Below are 22,851 nucleotides of genomic sequence, written 5' to 3' on the forward strand. Positions count from 1 at the left end.
ATTTCTTCACAGCCGGACAGGACACAGTAAAAAAAAAAAAAAAGAATGTTACTGGCGACCAATGATCAAGATCCTGTCTTTTCCTGGTTTTGGTATACAACTAATAAACTCTATTTCCTGTTATTTTGTAAAATATCATTCGTGGCTTCAAATATTATTATTATTTGAATTCTGATCCCAAAAGTAGTAACACTGAAGTCCGCGCATCTTGGTCACGCGCTTTAGCTGATTTTACTTTGTTCTGTAACTCAGTTGTTATCATCGACATTAATATATTATTTAGGAGCAAAGTAGTTTGTCCGAGTGGTGTTGCCGTAGTGTGACGTCATCGCTGGGTGCAGACCAGTTTCGCTTTCGTTACCTTTTTGCTCGATCGGGTCCTTTTTCTCCCTCTCGGGATTATTTTTATTTTATTTCCTGGGTATGTTGTGTATTTCTGACACCGTTAATGCTGTTAAAACATGATAATGAATGATATTTGAGTGTTTAGACGGTGTTTGAACAAGTTACAGAGTTGAAATGTCCGTTAACCTTTAGCATTGCCACTTCGCAAATGGCGATTTTAACTTTCAGATACTGTTTGTATACAGTTCATTCTTAGATGACATTAAAGATAATATTGTGTTTTAAATCTAATTCTGTCTTAAAAGAACAACAGTGTCATGTTAGACTTTGAGTTGTGTTCATGTCTGTGGCGTATCCTACTGCTATTGTTTTTTATTTCTTCTGTTTTGCATATTCATTCTTGCGTATTTTGTCATCTGCTTATACCTCTTGTGATTAGCTCAAACCTGGCTTAAATATGTAACTAATGTGCGATCATTGAGTCTGCTGTACAATATGTTCATGTGTATTTTGGTTTGCTCAGCAGATGTGCAGCAGCTGTTGGTGGTTATAGAAAGGTCCCTGATGAATGAATCTTCAGTGAATCTTCAGGCTGAACTAGTAAGAGCCAGAAGCTCAGAAGGAGGAGGAATTTTTTCCCAGTCCACTGACCACTGGTAATCTATTGACTGTTTTTCATAATGACCTGCATTATTCTTAATAACTCAAATTATTGATAGTCTTTTGTGTGATCATTTGGCGTGTTTTTCCTAAAGGTTTAACTTGGTTACTTGGTTGAAACATAAGCAAAAGGGTAATACAACCTTTTTTTTTCTTTGTTTAAAAAAAGAGAGAGAGAGCGACCAAGTAAAGCTGTTATTTAAATAGTGTTTTTCTAGTTTTATGACTAATCTAAGCACTTTAACACTACAAGTCACATTCATCTACATCTACACACACTCACATCCCAGAGTCATGGATCAGGGGTTAAATGGGACTTGATGTCCCATGGATACTTAAGCATGCTGTCTGAGAGCGAAGTGTTCAGTTAGGAACATATGAAACAATCATCATCATTTGACTACATCAATCTATGTTAGGTTAAATTTAAGGCCAGGAACAAAATATATATAGACACACACACACGTGTGTATATATTATGAGTGGGACTCGATTAAAGACACATTTAATTAAATCATTCACTGCCAGCCATTTCCTGATCAGAAAAGCCCTTCACTGCCAGCATTTTATTTTTGTTTTTAGCATTTTCACAGTTTTTTTTAAGAGTCACAGAGCGTTGCGCTCTATGATGATGTCAACGCCAAAACTAACAAAACAAAGAGTAGACTCATCATCATCATCATCATCAGGGAGAATTTGCACGTTTCGAGCGTTATCCATTCTTTCATAATCCGTTGTCGAATTGTGATCGGCAGAAGCTTTTCCGGTTCACACCTCACTTTTTTTTACAGCAGCGGTCCAAAACGATCTCCTAACACATGGATTTTCTGCTTCCTGATCACGTGAAATGTGACGTACGCGGCTGAAGATCGGCTTTAGAGCTGGCATGTTTGTTCTCGCGGTGCGGGGGCTCGCTCCGACGCACACACAGTTAAAAAATGTAAATGACGATTTTAGTTGTCATTGGCAGTGAACAGTTGGATTTAAAATGACGACTTTTGTCGTCAGTGGCAGTGAAGGAGTTAATTAGAGGCTTTGTAACGATTTAATCTTGATTAAATTAATTGTTCACGAAAATTAGCCTCCAAAGCAATTTTTCTCATTAAAAATAATTTTACTGAGGTACAGAACAATTGAGATGGATGTTAATATTGTAAATATTGTAAACTCGACCTGTTTTATTTCTGAAAAAAGTACTTTTAAATTTAATTTCCATTAAAAACAATAGAAGCACAAAAAAATGTCCCCGGTAAAAATAGGACAGCAGGGCCGGCTTTTCCGACAAGCGAAACAGGCCTGCTGGATTGGACACAGAATTGCAGAATCAAAAAAACATAAATTAAATGTGTGTATGTACAGTCAGGTCCATAAATATTGGGACATCGACACGTTACTAACATTTTTGGCTCTATGCACCACCACAATGGGTTGGGTATCATTTGATTTTGAACGATTCCGATTCCAATTCCTCGTTTCGATTCCGGTTCCTATTGATTCCCGATTCCGATTCTTTGAAGACATGACATGTTTTACATGAGCCAGCTAACCACAGGTCCTACTTGGTGAAATAATTTTAACTTCAACATGAATTTTAATTCTATGAACAATAACATCACCTTCACTTAGACAAAAACATGTTTTGGAGAAAAAACGAAAAAGACTTGCAGCACAACCAGTGTGTTTGTTTCTGACCACAACCAAAGTCTGGAAGAAGCCTCTGGGATGAGAGACTAAATGTCTCCAACATATCCAGAAACATCCAGCTGTTTCCAGCTAAAACTCTCAGGATGATCATGTCCAGGATGACTGAGAACTACACCTCCATGCTGCAGCAGCATTCAGTCAGAACAGGAAGTGAAACTTAAACATAGCTGCTGTCAGTAACAATCTAACAGATTTTAAACATTAAAACTCTCAGCAGAAATAGTTCAGAAAGGAAATTAAAATGTTATTTATTGTTATTCTAATTATTTATTGTGGCAGAAGCTGGTGTGGTCCACCACAGAGAAAGCTGCTCTAGCATGATGACTTTAATTATTCTACAGGTTATTGTTCAGCCTTCTGATGCTCCATGTGTGTTTTTATAAATAAAGCTTTGATTTGATTTGATTTGATTTCTTCAGTGAGATAAACTCACCTCACACCGTCCAGAGTTTGTTCTTTAAAACTCCTATTAAATCCACCGTGTTGACGTATTTTAACAAGTTTCCTCTACGCTGCAGGAGTTAAAGTTTACATTACGGAGTAAAAGTAGTTCGGCAGACACGTTTGTTTAGATTTGGGGGGGCTCGGTGTTGCAGACAGACAGCTGGTGTGATCAGCTCTGAAGAAATAATGACACGTCTCTAAATAAAGTAAAATTTTCTAGTGCAGAGTGGAGACAACCCATAGAAGCACTGATTTGATCTCATTTCAGAGAATAATAGAACAGGTCAGATGCACCTAATGAATAAAATTACTAACAAACTCAGGAATCTGTTTCTTTGCTTCACTGTTCTGGTGCTGAGGGTATCACTAATGCGGATCAAAGGAGATACACAGATGAATGCACCTCTTATTTATTATTTGGAAACTACATTTACTGCAGCTGGCAGAGGCAGAGATTTTTTCTATTGATACACGAAATTTACAGAATCATTTTAAATGTTAATAGGGGAAGACTGCAGGAGGGAGCGGTAAAATACAGGGGGTCCACAGCAAAAACAAGAAACTTTACGAGTCTGATGAAACCCGCTGGTTTTCCATCAGGCAGTCACGGGGCAGCTCCAACGACCCAGTGGCTGTGCTGGGTCAATGTTGTTATTGAGCTCAGTCCGGCTTGGCAGAGGGTGAACGAGCCGAGGCGATGTCGTGCTCTGCTTGAAGAGGTGTTATTTTCCAGCTTCAGAAGAAGCGTCCAACGTGTTTTTACGCTTTCTCCGAGACATGTCACGTCTCTAAGTTGTTAGCGCCGTGCGCTAACACATCAATAGTGCAACGTAGCCTGCTGGAGGTTTTAAGGGTTTAGATGAAAACACCCGACCTCTCAGGCTGCTCACACATCGATCTTAAGTTGTCGCTGTTGCGCTCACGCCGTAATACAGTATTAGATGCGGTTAAAGTCAGACATGAAAAAATAAATAAATTTTACATGAATAAGTGATGCTTTGCCTGGTGAGGGGAGGAAAACCTGGCCTAATAAGCACTGGAGAAAACCCTGTCAAGATCGTCAACACTCATTTATCTTAATGCTACTGAAACATGTAAACCACAAAGCATTATATCCACTGCTACCTTTCTAATTTTAAACTCAGTAACTTATGCTGTAACTTCATCCTGCCCTGCCTGCTCCTCCTTGCTGCCCGCCGGCTGTGATCACAAGCGACAACATACTTCCCGCTGCTTCTTCTGGAAACAGCGCAAAAAAAAAAAAATTGGGATCTTGTAGGCGTGTCGGTAGGATTTCAGCCGTGGCGGCTACACCTATGTAAGGGAAACCCTGCTTAGGATCATGATCAGTTCCTTTCCGTCTCAATACTCTTCTCCTCCCATCACTCTGGTACAAGTTGATCTTGGTCTCATCTGTCCATAGGATGTTGTTCCATAACTGTGAAGGCTTTTTAGATGTTGTTTGGCAAACTCTAATCTAGCCTTCCTGTTTTTGGGGCTCACCAATGGTTTACATCTTGTGGTGAACCCTCTGTACTGGTGGAGTCTTTCCTTTATTGTTGACTTTGACACAGATACACCTACCTCCTGGAGAGTGTTCTTGATCTGGCCAACTGTTGTGAAGGGTGTTTTCTTCACCAGGGAAAGGATTCTTCGGTCATCCACTACAGTTGTTTTCCTTGGTCTTCCGGGTCTTTAGGTGTTGCTGAGCTCACCGGTGCGTTCCTTCTTTTTGAGAATGTTCCAAACTGTTGGTTTGGCCACACTTAATGTTTTTGCTATCTCTCTGATAGGTTTCTTTTGTTTTTTCAGCCTAATGATAGCTTGCTTCACTGATAGTGACAGCTCTTTGGATCTCATCTTGACGGTTGACAGCAACAGATTCCAAATGCAAATAGCACACGTGAAATGAACTCTGGACCTTTTATCTGCTCATTGTAATTGGGATAATGTGGGAATAACACACACCTGGCCATGGAACAGCTGAGAAGCCAATTGTCCCATTACTTTTGGTCCCTTAACAAGTGGGAGACACATATGCAAACTGTTGTAATTCCTACACCGTTCACCTGATTTGGATGTAAATACACTCAAATAAAGGCTGACAGTCTGCAGTTAAAGCACATCTTGTTCGTTTCATTTGATATTCATTGTGTTGGTGTATAGAGCCAAAAATGTTAGCATTGTGTCAATATCCCATTATTTATGGACCTGACTGTACGTATTTTGAAATGCACTCAATACATACTCGAAATTTCTCTTAAAAAACATGAAAATAAAACTTCAGTATTTAAGTTATGTGTAATGATCTGGCTGCGTGACCTGCAGTAGGGCTGCTCAATTAATCGAATTTTAATCACGATTACGATCTGAGTTTTGAACGATTATAAAAAACAAAACAAGCCGATTATTTGCTCCTCCCTAGCGACTTTGACACTATTTCTAGCAGCTTTTCAGACCCACTTATTGACTTTTTAATCCTAAAAGTACCTAGCGAACACCTCAGAAACATCTCAGGTAACCCTTAGCTACTTTCTGGATAACTGTCGTCGACATTTCCTGCAGGTTAGCTAAACACTCCGCCTGCGCTCCGGACCGTTCTTCGGGACATTAGGAAAGGGAATGATGTAGTGATGTGTCAGTCGCTAAAGAAACAGCTCTCGGAGCCGGCTTCTTGTTGGATTAACCAGAGTGAGTGACACACACACCGCACCTGCGGTCTCCTGAGCCACTAAAAACGGCTAAATGTGCGCGTGCGGCACGCTAAACACACGTGCAGCTTGCCCCGATTGCTGTGAGACCGGGTTGGGGGTGGGGGGTGCAGCTGTGGTTGGGACAATTATTACATTAACTGATGGACCTGTAAATAAATAGTTTATAAATAAGGTAGAAATAAGTTACTCACGCTGATAAATAATAACTAATCTCTCTGAGGACACGGTGCTAGTGCACGCTCCTACAGCACCTTGACACGACTCAATAAATGTTATGCAACATTTTGTGAACATCAATTTATTTACATTTATTTGTTATAAATGCCACTGTACAATTCTTGCTGTCAGTATTTGCAAGATATTGGTATTTGGGTCTGTACTGGTTAGACTTAAATGAGTTAAACCAAGGTCTATAGCCCTTGGGTCATAGACTATGAGCTATAAGTATATTGGTCTTTTTATACTGGGAATCAGGAGTTATTTTAGTGATCATCTTGTTTCTTATTTATTTTTGTCCTGATTGTGCCCTGAGCAATTTTATGACTGAATAAAAACAAATAAAATCAACATAAATTGAAAAATCGTCCTAAATAATCAAGATCTCAATTTCAGTCACCATAATCGTGATTATTATTTTTGCCATAATCGAGCAGCCCTAACCTGCAGTGGTGTTTATATTTGCAGACGGCCCCTGAGCACTCACGGCAGTTTCATAACATGTTGGGTGCAAAGGACGGGTTGTTAAAAAAATTAGGTTGTAGCTTTTTCACTGCCTTGCTATGATACCAAAGAGGTGTTTTATTTTCAAAATGAAATTCTGATCAGAAATTATTGAGCCGTAAATGTTGATATCTTGCCAACTTTACTGAAATATGTAACTTTCTCATGAGGCCAACCTGGCTCCCCTCCTCCTCTATCTACTTAGCTTACCTGCTACTCGAGAACGGTAATTTTTTATGAGTCAGTTAGCTAAACATGTCAAAAAATCATGAGCCCAGGGGAGAAAAAAGAGAAGTAGAGGAGGAAAACGTGACAAGGACAGAGGTAAGGAAATGTTACAGTGATGATCTAATGAGCTTTGAAAGAAAAGCGTCTGGACTTCTTTGAGTTGCTTGAATACGTTTCACCTCTCATCCGAGAGGCTTCTTCAGTTCTAAGGTCAAATGGTGGAGAGTCCCAGATTTAAACCCAGTGGGAGTTTCCCCCCGAAGAGGGAAGAAAAGACCCCCTGATGATCTTCTACATAAACACATGAGCCAAGGTGTGAGGGTGGGTGTGGGTCCTATTCAGCCAGAGTTTCGGGTGAGCTCATTGTGAAGCCTGGCCCCACCCTATCATGTGAATTCCTGAGGTCCGATGGCCCAGGATATGCGTGGGCGTTGAGACATCTGGGAAGGGATCTCAAAACTGGATTATAGATGGCAGACAGTTGGTGTCGAAAACCACCGCCTCTGTTCAAAGATGGTTGCTCACAGTGGACATAAATGGCTTCCTTTACTCCTCTTTCAAACCATCTGTCCTCTCTGTCCAAAATGTGAACGTTGGCATCCTCGAAAGAGTGACCTTTGTCCTTTAGATGCAAATGAACTGCTGAGTCCTGTCCCGTGGAGGTGGCTCTTCTATGTTGTGCCTTGCGCTTGTGAAGTGGCTGTTTGGTTTCTCCGATGTAGAGGTCTGGGCAGTCCTCGCTGCACTGTACAGCATACACCACATTGTTCAGTTTGTGTTTAGGAGTTTTGTCTTTCGGGTGAACCAGTTTCTGTCTGAGTGTGTTGCTGGGTCTGAAGTACACTGGTGTGTTGTGTTTGGAGAAAACCCTCCTGAGTTTCTCTGATACACCGGCTACATAGGGGATGATAAGGTTGTTGCGTCTGTCTTTCTTATCCTCCCTCGCTGGTGTCTGGTCTTTTCTGTGCATCTTTGCTGACTTTATAAACGCCCAATTAGGATAGCCGCATGTTTTAAGTGATTCCTTTATATGTGTGTGTTCCTTCTTTTTCCCTTCCGGCTTAGAGTGAACATGTTCTGCCTGGTGGTGTAAGGTCTTGATTACTCCAAGTTTGTGTTCCAGAGGGTGATGTGAGTCGAAGAGGAGGTACTGGTCCGTGTGTGTGGGCTTCCGGTACACTTCAATGTTGAGGTTGCCATTTTCTTCAAAGTGCACAGCGCAGTCCAGGAAAGGCAAGCAGTTGTCCTTTATGTTTTCCCTGGTGAACTTGATGTTTTTGTCCATGGCGTTGATGTGCGTAGTGAAGGATTCCACTTCTTGTGTTTTGATTTTGACCCAGGTGTCATCCACATATCTGTACCAGTGGCTGGGTGCTCTCCCTTTAAAAGAGCCAAGAGCCTTTCTTTCCACTTCCTCCATGTAAAGGTTGGCTGCAATAGGTGACACGGGGAAGCCCATGGCGCAGCCATGTTTTTGTCTGTAGAAACCTTCGTTGTATTTGAAACATGTAGTGGTGAGGCAGAGGTCTAACAGTGTGCAAATCTGATCGGGTGTGAAGTTGGTCCTGTCCTCCAAGGTGCTGTCTTCTTGTAGTCGTTTTCTGACAGTCTCCACTGCCTCTGTAGTGGGTATGCAAGTGAAGAGGGAGACTACGTCAAAGGACACCATGGTTTCATCTGGATCCAGGGTAAGTTTCTGGACCTTGTCAGTGAAGTCGGTGGAGTTCTTGATGTGGTGTGGGGTGTTCCCCGCCTGACATATCACCGCCTTTATCCAGGAGATGCCATACCCTGCATCTACGGACTTCCCAAGATCCACAAGGAAGGTATCCCTCTCAGACCCATTGTCAGTAGCATAAATTCAGTCACCTACAACATCGCGAAACACCTTGCTACTATCCTTGCACCTCTGGTGGGGAACACCCCACTGGGTTTAAATCTGGGACTCTCCACCATTTGACCTTAGAACTGAAGAAGCCTCTCGGATGAGAGGTGAAACGTCTTCAAGCAACTCAAAGAAGTCCAGACGCTTTTCTTTCAAAGCTCATTAGACTACAATGACCTGGATGACTGAGAACCTTCACAGACTTACAGTGATGATGTCATCATGACATTATTAGTTAGCATCCTGGGGATGCTTTAGAACAAATGAAGCTAATTTCTTAATATTGTAACGTTTGTGCAGTAGTAAAGCTCAGACACAATGAGAAGTAGGATTATTTCAGTGTTTTGAATTTTTTTCAGATATTTTCACTTTTTGTGTTCAGAGAATTCTGTTTCACAATAACGCCTAATACTTATATGATGATTCTTAATAATTTTCTGATAATTTCTTATCAATTCTGTCTGATATTTTTCTGATCAGAGTGATATTTTAAACCCCATAGCAGAAAATGGTTTGCATTTAGCAAAAAATCACATAAATGGTTTTCCCTTTTTATAGTATTGCGACAGATTATTGTTGCAAAAAATAATATATGTAAATGTCAGAGGTCTAGGGCAGGGCAATATGGCCAAAAATATTTATCACGATATATATATATGAAAATTTGCGATAACGATATAACAGACGATATGACTGATGCGAGACAAAGTACTTTACAAATTAACAACTTTATTAGTGCAAAGAACCCACCAATATATTTTCATTTAAGCAGCAATTTTTATGTGCATCAAAACTACATTAAAATGTTTGTGCAAATGGGCTGAATATCCTCCTGAGCATAACCATTGGTAATATCTCATAACTTAAAGTGTTGCTTTGCAACATAAAACTCAAACCCTTGAGTAAAAAACAATACATAAACAAACAACATGGATAAAGTGCCCTTTTCAAGTTTTAAGATTTTTTGTCAGAAACACCAACATGTTCACAGATGTGGGCTTAAGTGAGGATCGTAGACAAGTTACAACGTTTCCACCTGTACTGAACAACCTTTCAGATGCAGAGCTAGTTGCTGGAATGCAGAGGTACTTCCTAGCTAATCTGCTGATGTTGGGAAAGTTTACCGTGTGAACCTTCCACCACAAAAGAGGATCACACTCACTGTCTGCTGGTGGACTATTCACATAACTGCTCAGTTCAGATAGCAACCTTTCTGCAATTACATCTGTCTTGCCACTAACAGGTCCCTTCAAAAAACTCCCGAGACTCTTTTTTGGCTTTTTAGCGGCTCCCTGACTTGTTTGGTCTCCAGCAGATGTGGGAAGTGTTTCTGAAACACCTGTGGCTGTGCTACCCTGGGGTGACACAAGATGCTCTAGTTCACTCATGACCTGAACTTTGATGGCTTCGCTCTCACTCTCGCTGAAATATTCTGTGCGAAAACGTGGATCAAGTAGAGGAGCCATGTTAATAAGCCTCTCTGTGATGCTGTCTTTGTAGCTTTTGTTCATGTAGTCGAGTATTGCTGTTTTGATGTCTTTGGTCAGTGGTGTGTCACTCTCTTTTACTTTTAACAGGTCGTTGTTAAACATCTGAAGAACAGGCTTAACACATGAAATGGTCACATACTCTTCAGCAGAAAAAGCATCTGTAAACTCTAGAAGTGGACTCAATGCAGCGCTGACGGAGTCAAGCACCTGAATGTCTTGCCATGTCAACATGAGGTGCCTTGTGCTTTTATCAGCAGCTAAAACCTGTGTTATAGCCTTTTCTTGTTCCAGCAGTCGCTGGATCATTCTCTGCTTTGAGCCCCAACGAGTGCAACATTCAGTTATGAGTTTGTGTTCTGGTAGGCCCAGTTCTTTTTGGGCAGCCTGCAGAGCACGCTGGCGCTTCCAGCTGTGGCCAAAGGCACCAACAATCTTCTTTCTCACCCCAACTGCTCGATCAATCCTTTGGTCCTTCACACTTCTTTCTAAAAAAGACAAATTTAAAGGAAAACGGTTAATTGCTCAACACCAATATTAATGCAGTGTGGAATGTGTGACATTTGTTTTATGTATAACACACACACACACACACACACACACACACCTTAAAATGTCTTACAGCATAAATGTGCACATCCAGCCTTCCTGTTCATTTTTAAAGACATCTAAAGATTAATAGTATAAACATTACTATCATTTAAACTAATGCAAGAAATGCTTAATCTGACATTTTAATCAATTTACCTATGGCAATGTGCAGGCGATGTCCGAAGCATGAGTGTCTGGTCCAGTTGTTGAGTGCGACAGCCTTCACAACGTTGGCCCCGCTGTCTGTCGTCACACACACCTGTTTTTCCTCCTGAAGATTCCACGAGCTGAGGAACTCTTTTAGGCCTTTGGCTATATTTTCCCCGGTATGGTCCTCGGGGAAAAAACTTGTTTCAAGGCACTTGTTCTTTAGCTTCCAGTCTTTGTCCACGTAATGTATTGTGAGGCTCATGTAGGGGTCTGATGTTCGGCTTGACCACATGTCCGTGGTGGACGCAAAAAACTCCACAGACGATAATGCATTTGCCACCTCAGTACGAACCTCTTCATATAAAGCAGGCAAAGCGACTTTAGAGAAGTATTTCTTGGTGGGCAGCTTGTAGCGTGAATCAAATGTTTTAAGCATCTTTGTGAAACCTTTTTCCACACTCTGAACGAGCATCATATCCCTGGCTAAACAATGCGTCACTGCATTAGTTAGTTCTCTCCAGCGTTTTCTACTTTTGTCATACGGGGTGCAGCTATTTATAGCTGTGCCGATTGTTTGTTGAGTCAGCTTCTTTGGTCTTACCACCGCACTTGTTGAAGGTGACGCATCTTCGCGTGCTTTAACAGCTTTGTTGTACTCCAAAAAGTGCTTCTGCTTCAAATGATGAAATAAGTTTGTGGTGTTTCCTCCCTTCGCCACAACAGCCCGCTTGCATGTTCTACAAAAAATTGTGCTTTGTTGGGTATCTGACGGGCGGAAACCGAACCAGTTCCACACCACTGAAGTAGCACCTTTTTTAAAAACAAATTCTGTTTCATTCAACGAGCCGCTTTCGCCCTTCTCCTCCGTCGTCGCCATGCTTTTTCCGCCATGTGCGTATGAGCGTATGAAAACAAAGGCACTGTGCAAGCGCGTTTTACCCATTCTATCCAATCGCGATATTTCATTTTCTTATCATTGCCCAGCATTGTACCGGTATTACCGTGAAAGGTATGATATGGCTCAGCCCTACAGAGGTCAGTACAAAACCCACTGTTCAGTAGATACAAATCAGTCCTCAGAAGTCGTTTTCAAAAGCAACTTAAAACCTGTCTTTATTTTTAAAGGTTTTCAAATGATTCATTGTGTTTTATGTTTTGCTTTTACCGGTTTTAAGCTGTTTTTATTTGCTTGTTGTCAAGTGCAGCACTTTGTGACTATTCCCTTGAAATGAGCTGCATAAATAAAGTCTTACTTACCTATTTGCTACTATGTTTGAAACTGTACAGTAACATGTATATCTGTATCTGTCTAGATGCACCCTAACAGCTGCTGTTCTTCTGATGAAACATCCTCACCAACACCACCCTGAAGCAGGTAATTTTAGCCAGATGTCTGTAGTCTCTGACAGACTGATGTGTTAATGTAGTTTAGGGCTACAACAAACGATTATTTTCATAATCGATTAATCTGTCGATTATTTTTTCGATTAATCGGTTTGTTATTGTTTAGCTATTTAACCTATACAAGTGATGAATGCATTTCAGTTAAGAAAAAAAACATAAGAGAATTGTGCAGTTGACTGCAATCGATTTTATTGCACATGAACACAGTCAGCAGTGTAAAATGAGCTAAACAGTGCAAAATATCAGTCCAGAATAATTTTTTAGCATTAGCTGGAAGCCTGCTCCTTCCACCATGGATAGTGGCCTCATGTCTTTTACCAGCATGTTTAGAATAGAGTTAAGTGGTATGCATTGCTGGGGGGTGAGTGTCTTGTTCCCCATGTAGTTGTCCATCGTTGCTTGTTTTTTTCTGCATAAGAAACACAAATTGACTGAAATAAGTACACATATAAAATAAAGCAGCACACACACTACAACACTAAATCAACATTATATTATTTGAATTAATTAACAATAGACAGTGATAATTTATTTTGAGGGTTACGTTCTACAAAATAGCCCGCAACAGGAGATATTCAGAAAAAAAGACAATTTTTTTTACTATTAAAAAGCTCTAAGTAAGAAGCTCATGAGGTTTTTACTTTGAGTCGGGAGTGTTTAAATTAGCTAGAGAAATGTGAAAAATGATTATTTTGTGTAATACTGTTTAAGAAACATGATAAAAATGCATTGTGAGGCATTTTACAGTGTTAAACACAGTGTAAAACAGCCTTTTAATAGTAAAAAAATGACTTTTTCTGAATTTCTCCTGTATTTAAAAATTGAAAGCGTACAACTATGCCGCGTTATATTCACCTGGACACAGCTCGTCTGTATATTTTTCTCTGCGTAATTGTCCTTTTTTGAATGAGGAACATAGTTATGGGTTTGTGCCGTTTTTCCCTTAACGAGAACATTCTTATAAACAGACTTGCTAAATTTGGCAAGCGCATGATTCACAACACGGAGATTCACGATTGCATTTAGTCAATCAGAAGTAGAACACCGTAGACTGACGCGGCAAAAAAAAAAAACATGTTTAACATCCACTATAACGAACTCAGCTAACACTAAGTCCAAAATTTGATCTGCGTGTAGTATATTTAAATTGTTTATTTTCTGTTACTTACCGGGCTGGCATTTCCTCTGCTGCATCAGCCCCCACATGTTTTCGTCTCAAATGTTCACTTAGGGACGTCGTGTTTCCGTGCCATGCTAGATGGTTTTTGCATATTTTGCAGGTCACCCGTCTTTTCCTGGCATCTAGAGTGACGTGCTCCCATAGTCGTGAGGTTTTTGTCCGGGGTTTCTCTTCAGTTTTGTCGCTTCTATTTTTCTTCCGTATTTCTTCTTGTTCCGCCATCTCTCAAAGCAAGATGCGCGTCAGTAACGTGTTACGTCACGAAAACCGAGGGCACTTACTGGCTCGTTTCTTCATCTACGGCTCCACTGGTAGATCAGTGGCTCATTACTGCCACACACTGGCGGCAAATTTAACAGATTGTAACCGATGTCAGATTTTGGTAAAAATAGACTTTTTGCGGTAAAATGTGATTATTAAACAACTAATCGATGACTAAAAAAGTTGTTAACTACTTTAATAATTGATTATAATCGATTAGTTGTTTCAGCTCTAATGTAGTTATTATTATTGCTGTTAGTCAATGTCACAAACCTTGTTAGTAATTACAGTAAATGTAGGAATCATTAATCAAATAAAATAATGTTTATGTAGCGTGAGGAAATATGTTTTTTTCTGTGCCAAAGGTTGTATTTGCCCGGCTGGGTCGAAGCTGGGTCACCAGCAACTTTCACCCACAGATAAAGACCTGAGCCGCCAGCAAGTCCGACGAATTTCACAACATCCAACACCTGCATCTCCGGAATCTAGTCATAATAAAGAGTCTTACGCTTCCTTTGTTTATTAATGCTAAATAATAATTTTATCACTTTACTCATTATAAATGTGTTTTAATCAAATGAATTATTATTATGCTTTGGGTAATCATAATAATTATAATGAATCAGTATACTTAATTAATAATGTTTGAAGATGTCTAGTGATGACCTTCACACTCGCTCACACAGGTCTGCTTCCACAGTAACTCCAAAACACATTTGCTCTGACGCACAAGTTTGCTTTGGGAAGAGAAGTGGTTTTTGGTAAGTTAGGCAGAACGAGTTGGACAACGAGAGAGAGCGGACGTGCTGAACAAACGCCAACGGGGAACGGAGCCCCGCCGGCTCTTTTCTCCCCCCCACGCTATTCCTGTCAAGCCAGATAGGATAGCTGAAATGCAACCAGCTAGCGCAGACTCGTCCAGAGTCTTTGATTTCTGAGTTAATTTAAACTTGAGAAAGCGCATCTGCCAAACGCTTCATCAACGTGTACCGAGGTCAACTCTGGACTGGACTGTCAGCGCACCTTCGTCTTCTCTGTCAGCCAGGGTGGCTCCTGGAGAAACATCCTCCTTCGGTCCGGATCTAAAGACGGTCCTAGGTCGGTGAGACAGAACACGATAGATAGCCATTCGTGTCAGCGGACACGGTAGGGTCGGGGAGGGGGGCGGGGCGGGGCATGATGCTTGGCCTGACGGGTGACCAAGCAAAGCCTGGCGGGCCGCCAGGCTTATAAAGCGCTGGGGGAAACCCTGGTTCATTAAACCTGGAAATTTAAGGGGTTAATCTCCATCCAAACAAAAATGGTAATAAAAGAATAAAACATTGCCTCTCGTTTGATAGAAGACCACATTGATATAGGGATGCACCGATGGATCGGCATTTGATCGTAATCGGCCGATAGCGCCCCTATCGGTTTTGATCGGAATTTTCAAAATAGATCAAAGCAAACCGATCAGATAGGGTTGTCACGGTAACCAGTGTAGCGCTAAACCCCGGTAAAAAAAAAAAAAAGTTGACAATAATAACCGTCTTGTTTTTAAAAAACTATATTATCTTGGTGGGTTTACCGTGGCTGCGTTGTAGGCGCGGTGACCCTTACCAGCCACCGTATCATCTGCAGAAGTTGCCTGCGGCACATACACGCTTTGTTTACAACAAAACTTTCTTGAAGCTAAAGCTGAAATAATGGTCAAAGGAGGAGACGGCAGCGCTCAGGAGGACATTTATTATCCCTCAAAGAAGACAAAGTCGGAAGTACGGGCATATTTTAGATATTTGAAGAATGCCGAGGGAGTTTATAGAAGACGGGCGGCTATCCTGTTTGCAGCACGTGCAGAAAAAGTGTCTGTGAAAGGCAGCAACGCTTCAAATCTCATGACACATCTGCGTGACCATCACCCACAACTCTACAGTCAACGCAAGGCAAGTTAACGTTAGCGTTTTAGCTAAAATGCGTGATCCGAGGATTTGGGTTGAGGGAGAATGCAATGAGTCGCTATATAAAGCAGCCGCAGCGCCGCTACCTGCATATAAACCGTGTCGCGGACACCCCCATGTTGAAATGACGCTATGCATTACGGGGCTCCCAGGGGCAGATAAGAGTTGGTCTCTCTCCGAGAATAATTATGAATTTAACAATGATTACTGCCTGATGACATTTTCCCAAATCTGCAAATCTCACTGGTAAGGACACAAACCGAGGACAATATTTTCCTGATATACGGATTGCTCAAGTAAGGGTAAAAAAAAAAGTATCTGATTAGAAGGCTACTTGAGTACTGAGTATCATCTGATCTAATATTTTTAAATGATGACATCAAACAGACATAAAATACGAAGTTATGGGCAAATATTGGTATTTTAAAGACTAAAGGGGAAAAATGTAAACAAATAAACAACATAATTACAAAATAACACTTTTTAGGCAAAATTTAGACACAAACTGAGGACAATATTTCCTGACATACAGGGTTTATTTAATCGTGTGAAAATGTAGCACGTTTAAAAAAAATACCGCGATAATACCGAAAACCGTGGTAATTTTGGTCACAATAACCGTGAGGTTAAATTTTCAAACCGTGACAACCCTAATACAGACCATTTTAGATTAGGTTACATTTCCTTTATTCCCAGATTATGTAGTTTGTAGCATTCATTATAATGTTGTAGAAAATTTCTGGCCAATCCACGTGATCGGTATCGGTGATCAGCATTCTTTGATATCGGTATCGGTGATCGGCAGCAAAAAACCTGATCGGTGCATCCCTACATTGATATGCTCTCCTGCATTCTGTTCTGACACCAATCGATCAGCGTCTTCCTCTACATTTTACCTGCTTCTGTCATGTATGTCTGCTCCTCAGCTGGCATCCTGTTTAGCCAGCTAGTGCTTTGCCTCCCTATCATCTGTCATATATGGGAATTACCATATTTGGCAACTCCTGGTGTATTTGGCTCTGGCTACACATGGTTTATAACCATTGTCTGACTTTCATTGGTTACATATTATAGAATTTTTATTTATTATTACTTTTGTCAGATTCAAGTTAATTCTGTGAATGTTGTGGGATTTTTTTTCATTGACTGAAGGGTACCAGCAGTTTTTTCTACGTCTGTATATACTCACTTATACACCATAGAAGACTGTGGGATTTTATTGTGCTTGTTATTCAAAATGTGTATCTCTCTTTTTCCTGCAGATGTCCAGAATCTGTTGGGGTTAAAGAAGAAGCTCTTGATGAATAGTCAAATGAAAAACCACACTGGAGACAAAAGTTTCCACTGTGATATTTGTGGTAAAGCGTTCAGCCTAAGGGTCAACCTTAACGGTCACATAAAAAACCACACTGGAGAGAAAAATTTCCGTTGTGGTCAGTGTGGTAAAGCATTCAGCCTAAAAGGAACCCTTAAAAAACACATGAAAATCCACACTGGAGAAAAAAGTTTCCAGTGTGATCTTTGTGGTAAAGCGTTCAGCCGAAAGGTACATCTTAATAGTCACATAAATATCCACACGGGAGAGAAAAGTTTCTTTTGTGATCTATGTGGTAAAGCATTCAACCAAAAGGCACACCTTAATAGCCACATGAAAGTCCACACTGGAGAAAAAAGTTTCCATTGTGATCTATGTGGTAAAGCATTCAGCCTAAAGGCAACACTTAAAAGACACATGAAAATCCACACTGGAGAAAAAAATGTCCATTGTGCTCTTTGTGGTAAAGCATTCAGCCGAAAAGGAACCCTTAATAGTCACATGAAAATCCACACTGGAGAGAAAAGTTTCTGTTGTGATGTTTGTGGTAAAGCATTCAGCCTAAAATCAAACTTTAATAAACATGTGAATCTCCACACAGGAGAGAAATGTTCTTGGTGCGATCCTTGTGGTAAAACATTCACCTCTATGGCGCAACTTAATCATCATATGAGAATCCACACTGTACAAAAACCATTTGGTTGTGGTATTTGTGGCATAAGTTTTAGCAGCAAGCAGGGCATAAAAACACACATGAAAATCCACACAGAGTAAAAAAAACTCACTGTATGTTTGAATAACTGTGTGTGCCTAAATACCGTATATAACGTTTTTATCTATTGCATTTGTTCCCAAACTTATTTAGCCCTGCATCCCCTTCTATGTCCCGACCATGTCGACGCACCCCCCAGCCCCACATCAGGGCATGGCTATGTGATAATTTAGTTTTTCATCTGATAACATGTCAGCGATGTCTGAGGAGCTTTTATAAACACTGTATACTAATACTCCTGGAGAGGGTATGAATTACACAGAGGCTTCTGGGGAGCCCAGTTATGAGGGGGTGGGGGTGGGTGGGGTCATTTTTCTTTGGCCCCCAAAATGTCTTGAAACGACCCTGGTTGTGTGACTTGAGTTTTGAAGGTGATCTGAATTGTATCAGATGTATAAATATGACATGTGTGTAACTTATTGTTTTATACAGGTAAAAACGTGTAGTGGAGATAAATCTACCTACATTTTACTTTTCAACACTTTGTTTTGTTTTCTTGTTTTTATTGAACTATTTTCCTGTCCTGTCTGTCTCTCATCTTCCTGCATCTCCTCTAAACTCTCCAGAAAAACTGCTGCCTGGATTCTTACTTTTTCACCTCATCAGTTACTTTTGAGCAGATCAAAGGGATCTCCTGACCGCAAAGCGGAGAGAGCATTTCAATGCTGCGTCAGTGAGGTGATATCACAGCAGCACAGGTGATGAGCTCCACAGTAGCAGAGCGCTTCAGGCACAAATAAGACAGAAAATGGAGAACATCTGCGGACACGAACGATCGTGTGTTAATTATAGATTTTTGGTTGCGCCACTTTGAGAATGGGCCGTGTGATGGAAGCAGCAGCCTGGAGCGCTGTGCAGCTCTCTGTGCTCTCTGCCCAGAAGAGTCCATAAATGACGTAATATAGGTAGAAAACTTTTTTCCGGCTCCCCTGGATGTGTAGGGTATACAACTCCCCCATATTTCGATCCCTGCTCCTGCATGAAAAGCCAGACATTTTCATCAATACAAGAACCCCCAGTCCGCATGCCCCGGACAGAGAGTGAAAAGTGGACATGTCCAGGGAAAACAGGACGTACGGTCACCATAGTTTAATATAAAGCAGGAGATTACAGATAGGTCTACAGTATTTTGCTCGTGCCCTTGCTGCCCTGGGCCCTTTAGAGTCTGTGGGCCCTGGGCAATTGCCCAGTTGCCCATATGGTTAATCCGGCCTTGGAGACGGTGTTCATTACAATCTGCCAGAATGACTCACCACCTTCAGATTTCTCCAACATCGTTAAAAATGATCAAATACGGAACATATCTTGCTATTGACAGCGTGTGCAGGTCAGAGTGCTGAAGCTCGGAGCGCATCATTATTATGAAGCTAGGGCACATGCGGAGGACACACACACACAAGCAAAATATACTTGTTTTCAATTACGTTTATTGGGCCCACTTACTTTTTCTTAGGCCCACCCACAAATGAGTTTCTGGCTACGCTAATGGTGACTTTTGACAGACTTCTCTGAGCTCCTCAGCCATTACACTTTTCACCTCGCGCACCCCCTAGCGGCAGCTCGCGCACCCACAGGGGTGCGCGCACCACACTTAGGGAGTCCCTGATCTATTGCATTTTCCTGATGTCTTTAACGTCATACTGAAAATATTTTCATGTTTTATGTTTAATGTTCTTCCTTAAGTTGCTGAAATTTATTTGTAGTGTTTTTCCACTGGCTGTTAGTTTTAGATTATTTCCATGAAAGTTGTAAAATATAAAATATTCTGTACTATCTGTGTCAACCCATTAAATATGTAGTGTTCTACCTCAATATCATTGTTTATCATGAGTTATTATGTTCTTGTTTTTTGTTGTAAAAGTCAATTGGGAGCCTTGCTGGCACAGTGAACATGAAGAAGAGGGAAAATTTTTATGTGTAGCACCTTTCAAGAAAAAAATCATATGGCCTTTTACATGCACAATAAATAATTAAATATAGGGGGCACAAAGGAACACAAGAAGGAAAATAAGCTAACTTGCAAGAAGTATATTTGCAGAAGATCACACAAAAGCCTTAAAAGATGTGTTTTGAGCTGCTTTTTGAAGAACTAAAGCAATTCATGGGAATATAAATGTTAAATGATCCACACTTGTATAGTCAGGACTCCAAAGTGCTTTACACTTTACACTGTATCATTCATCCACTCATACACACATTCACGTGCTGTTGGTGATGAACTACAATGTAGCCACAGCCACCCTGGGGCTCACTGACAAGGTGTCCCTCCGACCACCAACTTTAGGCAAGATGGATTAAGTGTCTTGCCAAAGGACACAACAGCAGAATTCTCTGTCCTGAGCCGGGATTGAACCTGCAACCTGATTACTGGACAGCCCACTCTACCTCCTGAGCTACTGCTACCCCTAATACGATAGAAATTATATAACTTTGACTACCGTGATGTTGATGAATGCTATCAAGCTACGTTACTTTTGACAAATGGATGGCAGCAGCTGCTTGAAATTATGCTTTCCACCTTATCAGGGAAAAATGAATTGGTAATCAGGAAAGCAGGAATTATTTTTGTTTTTGCATTTTTCACTTCAGTTCAAACTATTTTGACTTAGGTGTTGGGTAATTTTTACTTTTCCATAACCCTTGAAACTGAAATAAACACACACACAAAAGAGGATTTCATTGTACCCCGAGTCCCCAAAATAATCGATAGTCGACACAGGGGAAACCCCCTCCGAGGCTGGCCCCACGTCACTCCCCTGAGTCCTCAGTTTGTTTCCCAGGGGTTTTATTGACCAACAGGACAGAGAACGTGGGCCTTCTCAAGTTACATACAGGTACAGACCCATCTCCTAGGGTTACCACGGTTACCACATTCCAGAGATCTGGCCTCAGGCATTACAAATTTCACAGGAGCTCGTCACCCCACACAAAGAAAGATTCACAGACCAACCAACATGAACATTTAATAAAAATACCTAACAAATCCCTCCTGATGTTCATTTTGGTTGTCATAACAAAACCAGAGTAAGATGTCATTAACCCAACAATCAATTAGTAAGCAAGAATTAGGATTGACGCACCCTATCAATGCGAGGACTTTAGCTTAACACTAGACAGACACCATTTATCCTGCATTCCTAGCTTTATTAATTTATGCCCCCTGAATGTTACCTTTGAGCAATAACAATAAAATTAAAATACATTATCATGTCAACAAAAACCAGAGTAAGAATTATGACACACCCACCAACCTGGAATTTGGAATGACCAATCAATCAGATCTTAGCTCAACATTAAACCAGATGTCAAAACCTATATAATACTCTGAGCTTACCAGTAGACATCAAAAACCAGATAAAATTGATGACCATTACCCAATGCATGAAGTGCATATCATAAAACGCAGAAGATGATTTACGAATCTCTGAACCTTCTCCACATCTGTCGTTTCCTCCTGTGCTGCAACCCATGGCTTGTAGGACTGAACAGGTGTCAAAGGTTCTGTATTTTCAGTGGCTGGCTGACCAGATGCCTGAGCCACCTCAACTGGCTCCTGTCGATGTGGAGGAGCAGCAGGTCTACTCCGAGCCCCTCGCGGATGACCGAGCTTCTCACCCTAACACAGGTGGGAGGGAGATGGAGGTAGTGAAGAGCACATTGACTCCTTACGTTGATGGCCTCGCCAGGCTAAGACCACCAATCCAAAGGCGGGGGTAGGTTGGGATTTCACAGCATCTATCTTCATTACATCGTGGAGGTTGTTTTTTCTTTCTTCTCGCAGCTCAAGGCTAACAGGGTGCCAGATTTAGATAAGAAGAATTGTTTGGAAAAGATTGATTCAGAAAAGGGTAGAATGCCTTCTCCGGGTCAGGGATGAGGTCCTGCCCCAAGTGGAGGAGTTTTATCTCGGGGTCTTGTTCACGAGTGAGGGAAAACTGGAGCGTGAGATCGATAGGCAGATTGGTGCTGCGTCTGCAGTGATGCGGGTGTTGTACCGGTCTGTCGTGGTGAAGAGAGAGCTAAGTCAGAAGGCGAAGCTCTCGATTTACCGGTCGATCTACTGTCCTACCCTCACCTATGAGCTTTGGGTATAGGTGCTTTATAACATTCCTAGTGTGATCGTTATTATAACATAAAATTCAGTCACATATGATGTGGAGAGCCTGAAATGTGACCTCCTGAACAGAATTCCTTTCAGAACTGGGTCACGCTGTGCTGGATTTCACGCTGTAATGATGTCTATCAACTAGTGCTGCGTTAGAGTCACTGTTGCAGAATCGACTAACACAAAAACAACCCGAATTTTCTCCGAGCCTGACAGTAATGGTCATGTGGACCGTTTCGTTGGCCAGGGCTTCGAGACATGTTCCGATTCGCCGCTGATTCTAACCTTACATCCCGTTCCACATTTTGTGAACTTGACAAATTAGCCCAAAGGCAGTGCAGACCTAAGTGAACCATGTCTCTCAAACTTTGCATTTAGGTACGGAATTGAGCTGCAGTATTTCTGAGGTGAGGTCTCTACGAGTCCGAGAGCTCCACAAGTGGTCAGCCCCGTCCGAGAGCTCCACAAGCGGTCAGCCCCGTCCGAGAGCTCCACGAGCGGTCAGCCCCGTCCGAGAGCTCCACGAGCGGTCAGCCCCGTCCGAGAGCTCCACGAGCGGTCAGCCCCATCCGAGAGCTCCACGAGCGGTCAGCCCGCGCAGCAGCTAGTAGGCGCCGCATCGGTCAGACATGCACCGGGCTCACCGCCGGGGAGAACCGGGTGAAAGAATGGAACACAGAAGTGTCCCTCCAAGAGCTCCATCATATTTCAACCCATTTTTATGTTAAATGCACTGGGTTTTACCCTTTTACCCATCGACATATGCCCTATTAATTATTTTACCGTATTTTACATCTAAATTTCATGGTTAAACAGTACATGCTACATGTTAAAATGATAGTTACTTGGATAAACTCAGCTAGTTTAAAGGCGGCAGTGACCTAAAATGCCTACATATAATTTAACTTACCGAAAAAAATGAAGTGGAGACTCCTTGGATGCTCTATTA

The 22,851-nt window shown here is 41.4% G+C and overlaps 1 long non-coding RNA gene across 2 annotated transcripts; it reads left to right on the forward strand.

Moving 5' to 3' along the window:
• Nucleotides 1–305: 305 nt before the first annotated feature.
• On the forward strand, nucleotides 306–17,204 carry LOC139062165 (uncharacterized). Of its 2 annotated transcripts, none has more exons than XR_011515752.1 (4): nucleotides 306–421; nucleotides 869–1,001; nucleotides 12,242–12,303; nucleotides 16,973–17,204. It is a non-coding gene; the product is annotated as an uncharacterized lncRNA (long non-coding RNA). The 2 variants fall into 2 exon arrangements; XR_011515751.1 differs by having other exon boundaries at nucleotides 872–1,001.
• Nucleotides 17,205–22,851: the final 5,647 nt, after the last annotated feature.

This window comes from Nothobranchius furzeri, chromosome 12 (genome assembly GCF_043380555.1).
Source record: "Nothobranchius furzeri strain GRZ-AD chromosome 12, NfurGRZ-RIMD1, whole genome shotgun sequence".
NCBI lineage: Eukaryota > Metazoa > Chordata > Actinopteri > Cyprinodontiformes > Nothobranchiidae > Nothobranchius > Nothobranchius furzeri.